The sequence below is a fragment of the Hypanus sabinus genome, unplaced genomic scaffold (assembly GCF_030144855.1).
Source record: "Hypanus sabinus isolate sHypSab1 unplaced genomic scaffold, sHypSab1.hap1 scaffold_349, whole genome shotgun sequence".
NCBI classification, from domain to species: domain Eukaryota; kingdom Metazoa; phylum Chordata; class Chondrichthyes; order Myliobatiformes; family Dasyatidae; genus Hypanus; species Hypanus sabinus.
The window spans coordinates 133,866-142,724 of NW_026781251.1; the positions used below are offsets into that span (position 1 = coordinate 133,866).

The 8,859-nt window shown below is 45.4% G+C and overlaps 1 pseudogene; it reads left to right on the plus strand.

Moving 5' to 3' along the window:
• The first annotated feature begins 213 nt into the window (after positions 1–213).
• On the plus strand, positions 214–7,479 carry LOC132388555 (gastrula zinc finger protein XlCGF26.1-like; annotated as a pseudogene).
• The last annotated feature ends 1,380 nt before the right edge of the window (positions 7,480–8,859 follow it).

An 8,859-nucleotide genomic window follows, 5' to 3' on the forward strand; every position in this document is an offset into this window, starting at 1 on the left:
TACACGTTGATATTGAGTATATCGCTTATGGGAGCCGCTTTCTGCGTTAAAACAGCTGCAGATTTTTTCTATACCCAAGATAAAAAAAAAATGAGGTATGGACATTGAACCGGTGCTTGCAGAAATGTTTAATGGCACCGTGATTACCCATAGGGCCATGCGTTCAGAATTTCGCCGGCGCTGAAGCGCCGATGAAATGCGCAGGCGTCAGGCTGAGGCCGTCCCTGAGTTTCACGCATGCGCGCAGTGCACAGAAGGATTTGAAAATGTCGGTTGCAGGTAAGAGCGATTAACCGCGTTTTTATCTTAAATACCGATTTCGGGATAATTCCTCTGAATTTCGGACACCGTGGGCAGCAATCCCGAGACAGTCCTGCCCTCTTCCCTCTCTCTCAGCCCCACGACCCGTACACGGGCCCCGGGGAGCTTCCGGCTGATGAGGGAATGGGAACCGATGGATCTCACAGACAGCTGAGCTCCAGCTATCTAAATGCAAGGATTAGGAACTCGGAGAAAGGGAACAAAATCTTTTACATCACAAGTTGAGAAAATCGCCTTTGTTCTACCTCCAATTACTAACAAGAGAAAATCTGCAGATGCTGGAAATCCAAACAATACACACAAAATGCCGGTGGAACTCACCATTCGTACTCTTTTCCATAGATGCTGCCTGGCCTGCTGAGCTCCTCCAGTATTTTGTGTGTGTTGCTTCCTTTACCTCCTCTTGCTCTGGACTTTTCTACCGGTGAGAACATGTTTTGTCCCATTCTCTCTGGGTTCGCAATGATATCAAGCACCTTTGCCCTGGGCAACAAGTAGCTTTCACATCAGAAATGTGCCAGACTCCAGGGAGACAGACTACTGCCCTTCCCTTCATATTCATTGGCATTGCCATCACTGAGTTCACCACCGTCAGTCATTGGGGACGGGTTCAGGGGGAATATATATGTAGAACACAGAAACTAGTGATGCCTGTTTGCATTTTGGTGATGCAAAAGTTGCTGGAGAATTTGCAAGTGGGAGGAAGTGGAGTGATATTTGGAAATCTGACTTCTTAAAGCGTAATTTAGCAAGCAAACCACATATGGACAATGTGCAAAAGCTTTGGTGACAAACTCCTGCATTTCCTGTTACAGGCCTGCTACATAGGTTGTGTGAGAGTGCAAATGAACTCGATCAAACCCAGAGGAGATCAAAGTTCCTATTGACAGTGATTTGCTAGCTGTCACTGGGTAAAAAATACACAGTCCCAAGATTTATCTGCACACTGGTTATTACAAATTAGAGGGGTATTCGAGGGAAGGAGGGGAGACCTGTAGTGTCCCTGATGCCCTCACCTACAAGATGTGCATCCAGCTGCAACTTGTAACCCTGCACTTCAATGAGCTGCTTGAAATGGGTGAATTCCATATCATCCAGCAGTTGGAGGGGGTGATAGATATGACATGAAGAGAGGTGAGTTACTCCCAAGGTGCAGGACACAGGAAACTGGGTGAGAGTCAGGAAGGGGAATGAGGTTAAATAGGCCTCGCAGAGTACTCTTGTGGCCATTTCACACAACAACAGGTGGACCACTTCAGAAGCTGTGGGGGTAATTACCTGGCAGAGGAAAGTCAAAAGACTGACAGGGGATTCGTTAGTTAGAGGAACAGAACAAGAGGGGACAAATATCCTAGTGGTAAGACTTGCTAGTGATAGTGAGCAGGGGAGGGGGTGATGTGGTTAAAATAAGTTGAAGAATGACAGAACAGATAGTGGAGAGGGTGAATTGAATTGACTTTATTAAATACATACTTCATAAACATGAGGAATAGTAATATTTACCTTACATCATCTAAATGGGCAATGTTTAATTTATAGTAATTTATAATAGATAGTTTGTACATAGGACAGTCAATATAACATCGAAATGCAATTGTATCAGCATGAATTAATCAGTCTGATGGCCTGGTGGAAGATGATGTCCCGGAGCCTGTTGGTCCTTTTGCTGTGGTACCGTTTCCTGGATGGTAGCAGCAGGAACAGTTTGTGGTTGTGGTGAATTGGGCCTTTTTGTCGCTGATATTCGTTGGGACCTTTTTACACACCTGTCTGTGTAAATGTACTGAATCGTGGAAAGTAGATTGTGCAATGTATAATTTCCTTGTTTATATTTAGAGACATTTTTTGGTGTATAAAATGATGAGGGGTATTGAGCGTGTGACTGGCCAGAGAAGTATTTTTTCCCCCAGGGTTGAAATGGATAATGCCGCTTCTCCACACTCCCATAGACCCTTTGTCCATCTCCTGAGTAAATAGAGTTTGAAAAATATTTAAGGTCTTCCCCCATCTGCTTTGGTTCCACATGTGGATTGCCATTCCGGTCTTCCAGAGGACCAACTTTGTGTCTTGAAATCCTTTTACTCTTAATCTATCTCTAGAATCCCTGAGGATTATCCTTCACCTTTTCTGTGACAGCAACCTCATGCCATCTTTTAGCCATCCTGATTGATTTCTTATGTGTTCTCTTGCATTTCTTATACTCCATAAGAAACTGACTGCCTATCCCTGTTATGCAATTCCATTTTGTGCTTTACCAGGGTCTCAATATCTCTTGCAATCCAAGTTTCCCTACAGTTTCTATCTTTACCTTTTATTCTGACATACCCTCTTACTACTTTCAAAATTTTGCTTTGAAGGACTCCCATTTACCAAGCACATCTTTGCCATAAAGCAGCCTGTCCCAATCCACAGTTGCCAGATCCTAGTGTTGATTCCAGGTGTTGATCCATGCCCTGAACTCATCCACCTTTCCTACGCTGCTCCTTGTATTGAAATATACAGGGCTCAGCATATTCACTGCACCATGCTCAACTTTTTCATTCCTGACTTTGTCTGAGGCCTGAACAACATCTGTCTCCACAACCTCTCCAATACCCGTTCTGTTATTCAGGCTCCCATTCCCCCTGCAACTTTAGTTTAACCCTCCTTACCCCCACCTCCAACCATGCAGATCTATCACCCCTTTGGCTTTCCTCTCCCAGATCAATAAAAAGGAGGTGCGTACCAGGTACAGGCAGTTAGGAACAAATGGGGTACTTATGAAATACAGGAAATTCAAGTGAACACTTATGAAAGAAATAAAAGAAGGCATGAGGTTGCCCCAGCAGACAAGGTGAAGGAGAATCCTCAGGGATTCTGCAGATATGTTAAGAGCAAAAATATTGCAAGGGAAAAAATTAATTCTCTGGAAGATCAGAATGGTAATCCATATGAAGGGATAACATAGACTTGGGGAGATTTTTTTTCCGTATTTCCGTATTTACTCAAGAGATGAACACAGAGTCTATAGAAGTGAGGCAAAGCCGCATCAACTTCATGGACCCTGTACAGATTACAGAGGTGGAGGGGTTTGAGGCAATTTAGTGTGGATCAATCCCCAGGGCCTGACAAGTTGTTCACTAGGACCCTGCGGAAGACAAGTGCAGAAATTATCAGGGCCTTAGCACAGATATTTAAATCATCCTTAGTGACAGGTGAGGTACTGGAGGATTGGAGGACAGACAATGTTGTTCTGATGTTCAAGAAAGGCTGTAAAAATAAACTAGGAAATAATACGTTGGTGAGCTTGACATCAGAACTGGGAAAGTTATTGGAATGTGTGTGCAGGAACCAAGTATATACTGTAAGTATCTGGATAGGTGTGGACTGATTAAGGAGAGACAGCATGGCTTTGTGCATGGTAGGTCATATCTAACCAGTCTTATAGAGTCTCTCGAGGAAGTTATCAGGGAAGTGGATGAAGGCAAGGCAGTGGATGTTGTCTGCATGGACGTTAGCAAGGCACTTGACAAAGTCTCATATGGGAGGTTGGTCAAGAAGGTTCAGTCACTCAGCATTCAAGATTACACAGTAAATTGGATGAGACACTGTCTTTGGGAGAAGCCAGAGAGTGGTAGCAGATGGTTGCCTTTCTGACTGGAGGCCTGTGACTAGTGGTTGCCACAGGGATCAGTGCTGGATCTGTTGTTGTTTGTCATCTATATCAGTAATCTGGATGATAGTGTGGTTAACTGGATCAGCAAATTTGTGGATGACAACAAGACTGGGGGTTTAGCGGACTGCGAGAAGACTATCATGGATTGCAGTGTCATCTGGACCAGGTGGGAAAATGGTTTGAGAAAAGGAAAATGGAATTTAATGCAGACCAGTGTGAGTTGTTACACTTTGGTCTGACCTACCAAGGGAGGTCTTTCACAGTGACTGGTCGGGCACGGAAGAGTATTGTAGAAGAAAGGGACCTGGGAATACAAGTCCTTAATTCACTGAAAGTGGTATCACAGGTAGATAGGGATGGAAAGAATGATTTCAGCCCATTGCCCTTCATGAACCGAAGTACTGATAACAATAGATGGATGTTATGTTGACTTCTAGAAGACATTGGTGAGGCCTAATTTGAAGTATTGTGTGCAGTTTTGGTCACCTACCTACAGGAAAGATGTAAAAGAAGTTCAGAGATTTCAGAGAAATTTCACAAGGATGTTGCCATGTCTGGAGGACTTGGGTTATAAGGAAAGATTGAACAAATCAGTACTTCATTCTTTGGAATGCAGAAGATTGAGGGGAGAATTGATTGTGATAGAGGGGCACAGATAGTGATAATGCAAGCTAGCTTTTTCCACGAAGATTGGGTGGGACAACAACCAGAGGCAATGGGTTAAGGGTGAAAGGTGAAATGTTAAGGGGAACATGAGGGGAAACTTCTTCACACAGATGGTCATCCGGCTGTGGAATGAGCAGCCAGCACAAGTGGTGCATGCGAGCTCGATTTCAACATTTAAGAGGTTTGTGTTGGTACCTGGATGGTAGAGGTGTGGGAGTGGGCTGTTTAAATAGTTCAGCACAGACCAGATGGCCCAAAGGGCCTGTTTCTGTGTTGAAATTTTTCATGATTGTGACAAGAACTTGAAATAATACAAAAATTCACTCTAACCCCTTTTGACAGCTGTGTGAACCAACCAGTCATTTCAGCAGGAATTTTTTATATGGCGTTAAAACTTTGGCACTTTAAGTTAATAATACATAAAAGAAGATCCCAGCTGCACGTCAAGAAAAACTATTTGTGTGAGAGTGTTTCAGTTACTGTGGGGCCAGGAACCAATGCAGCTCAGTGGGAACAGGGAATAATACCAATGGAGTGAGTCAAACTGAGCCAAGGCACAGATTGGAGACGGCAGAAATGCCCCATTCTTATACAGACCGGAAGAGCATCAGGGAATTGATGGTCATTCCAGATACCAGCTCTCTGCCCAGTCAGGAGATGATTTCTCTGTCCAACTTGGGTAGAACCTCACTGTAACAGTGTGATACCAGATCAAACTTTGGCAACTCAAGTAATGTCATCTGAAATGTTGTCCTACACCCATTGATGGAGTTTGTAAATCTTTTTACAGGTTAAAAATGAGAAGGAATTCGTCTCCAGTAAGCTCAAACACGGCACAACAGTTTTGTTGTCTCTGTCTAGATATTTAATAAGTGGAGCAAGGTATTCAATCGACCATCCTTCCGACTCACACTGTGGGGAGGGATTCACTTGGTCATCTGACCAACTCACAAGCCCGTCACTTTACACAGGAGAAAGGCCTTTCACCTGCACAGACAGTGGGAATGGATTCACTCGGTTATCACAATTGAAGGTACATCAGCAAGTTCACACTGGGCAAGGCCATTCACCTGTTCTGTGTGTGAGAAGGGGTTCAGTCGGTCATCCCACCTGTGGCACACTAGTCAGTTCACACTGGGCAGAGGCTGGACATCTGCTGAATTTCTGGGAAAGGATTCACTCAGTCATCTGACCCAATGGCTCACCAGCGAGTTCACACTGGGGAGAAGCCGTTCACCTGCTCAGACTGTGGGAAAGGATTTACACAGTCATCTACCCTACTGGTACACCAGCGAGTTCACACTGGGGAGAAGCCATTCACCTGCTCAGACTGTGGGAAGAGATTCACTAATTTATCCAACCTACAGAGACATCAGCAAGTTCACACTGGGGAGAGGCCGTTCACCTGCTCAGAATGTGGGAAGAGATACGCTGACTCTTCCACCCTACAGAGTCATCAGCGAGTTCACAGTGGAGAGAGGCCATTCACTTGCTCAGAATGTGGGAAGAGATTCACTAATTTATCCATCCTGCAGAGACACCAGCGAGTTCACACTGGGGAGAAGCCGTTCAACTGCTCAGAATGTGGGAAGAGATTCAATCAGTTATCCCACCTACAGAGTCATCAGCGAGTTCACAGTGGAGAGAGGCCGTTCACCTGCTCAGTCTGTGGGAAGAGATTCACTCATTTATCCAGCCTACAGAGACATCAGCAAGTTCACACTGGGGAGAGGCCGTTCACCTGCTCAGTCTGTAGGAAGAGATTCACTCATTTATCCAGCCTACAGAGACATCAGCGAGTTCACAGTGGAGAGAGGCCATTCACCTGCTCAGTCTGTGGGAAGAGATTCACTAATTTAACCAGCCTACAGAGACATCAGCGAGTTCACAGTGGAGAGAGGCCATTCACCTGCTCAGAATGTGGGAAGGGATTCACTCAGTCATCCACCCTACAGAGTCATCACCGAGTTCACACTGGGGTGAAGCCGTTCACCTGCTCAGTCTGTGGGAAGGGATTCACTCGGTCATCCCACCTACGGAGTCACCAGCGAGTTCACACTGGGGAGAAGCCTTTCACCTGCTCAGTCTGTGAGAAGGGATTCAACCAGTTAGCTAACCTGCAGAATCACCTGCGAATTCACACTGGGGAGAAGCCGTTCACCTGCTCAGTCTGTGGGAAGGGATTCACTCGGTTAGCTAACCTACAGAATCACCTGCGAGTTCACACTGGGGAGAGGCCATTCACTTGCTCAGTCTGTGGGAAGGAATTCACTCATTTATCCAACCTACAGAGACATCAGCGAGTTCACACTGGGGAGAGGCCGTTCACCTGCTCAGTCTGTGGGAAGGGATTCACTCGGTTAGCTAACCTACAGAATCACCTGCGAGTTCACACTGGGGAGAAGCCGTTCACCTGCTCAGACTGTGGGAAGGAATTCACTCATTTATCCAACCTACAGAGACATCAGCGAGTTCACACTGGGGAGAAGCCATTCACCTGCTCAGAATGTGGGAAAGGTTTCACTCGGTCATCTACCCTACTGGTCCATCAGCGAGTTCACACTGGGGAGAGGCCGTTCTCCTGCTCAGTCTGTGGGAAGAGATTCACTAATTTATCCAGCCGACAGAGACATCAGCGAGTTCACACTGGGGAGAGGCCGTTCACCTGCTGAGAATGTGGGAAATGATTCACTCAGTCATTCACCCTGCAGAGACATCAGCGAGTTCACACTGGGGAGAAGCCGTTCATCTGCTCATCTGGGAAGGGATTCACTCAGTCATTCACCTTACAGAGACATCAGCGAGTTCACACCAGAGAGAGGCCGTTCACCTGCTGAGAATGTGGGAAAGGATTCACACAGTCATCCCACCTACTGGCACACCTGTCAGCTCACAATGAGGAGTGGCCATTGTTATGAATCCCTAGGTTTTGTTTGCTGTGGACTTTCATTTTAAGAGAGAGAGAGGGAGAGATTAAAAAGACAAATCAGTCTGATTTGCAGCTTGTTTACATTGTGTGCAGCTTGTTTAGTTTTAACCGAGGACACAAACACACAGAGACAGACAGAGACAAAGGAGGAAAAATGGAAGCATCGAAACCAGGGAACTAGTAGTCAAGGGTCACTGTTTGTAACTTTACTTTGCCCACAAGGGTGGACAAATTATCGATTCACCGTAGATCGAATGTGTGGTTGTCAACTCATTTGATCCATAGGAGTGGATCTGATTTGGGATATCCTGTGGAGACCACAACTCTTGCCTGGCTGTGGTGTGGTAGTTCACTTGAAGATGATACCCCTTATGACAAGTCACATCGGGTGATAATTAGTATGTGGATTTGGAAGGATGACATAAAATCTACAGAGACTGTTGGTCTCGTTTTACCACCATGAAACCTGTGGAATATGACATAATCGCCTTCTCTCAACATTTATCCTGGATTACAAATATCTCTCTCTCATCACCTATTCTGTAGTTGAACTGAACTTTCATACTTTACCATCTCAAGACTCCAAGCCTTGATCCCCCGAGCTCAATAGTTTGGGAGTTTATTTCTACAGATTTATACACATAATACTCATGAGGAAATCTGCAGATGCTGGAAATTCAAACAACACACACAAAATGCTGGTGGAACCCAGCAGGCCAGGCAGCATCTATAAGGAGAAGAAATGTTGACGTTGCAGGCTGAGACCCTTCGTCAGGACTAACTGAAAGGAAAGATACTAAGAGATTTGAAAGTAGTGGGGGGAGGGTGAAATGCAAAATGATAGGAGAAGACTGGAGGTGATGGGATGAAGCTAAGAGCTGGAAAGGTGATTGGCGAAAGTGATACAGAGCTGGAGATGGGAAAGGATCATTGGACAGGAGGCCTCAGGAGAAAGAAAGGTGCGGGGGAAGCACCAGAGAGACATGGAAAACATGCAAACAATGAAATATGTCAGTGATGGGGTAAGAAGTGGAAGAGGGGCATTAACGGAAGTTAGAGAAGTCAATGTTCATCCCATCAGGTTGGAGGCTACCCAGCCGGTATATAAGGTGTTGTTCCTCCAACCTGAGTTTGGATTAATTTTGACAGTAGAGGAGGCCATGGATAGACATATCAGAATGGGAATGGGACGTGGAATTAAAATGTGTGGCCACTGGGAGTAGTCTGTTGCCTCTGGTTCGTTTCTAAAGTGTTATGGTTTATAACAAAATGGGGCCTGCGTCTGGGA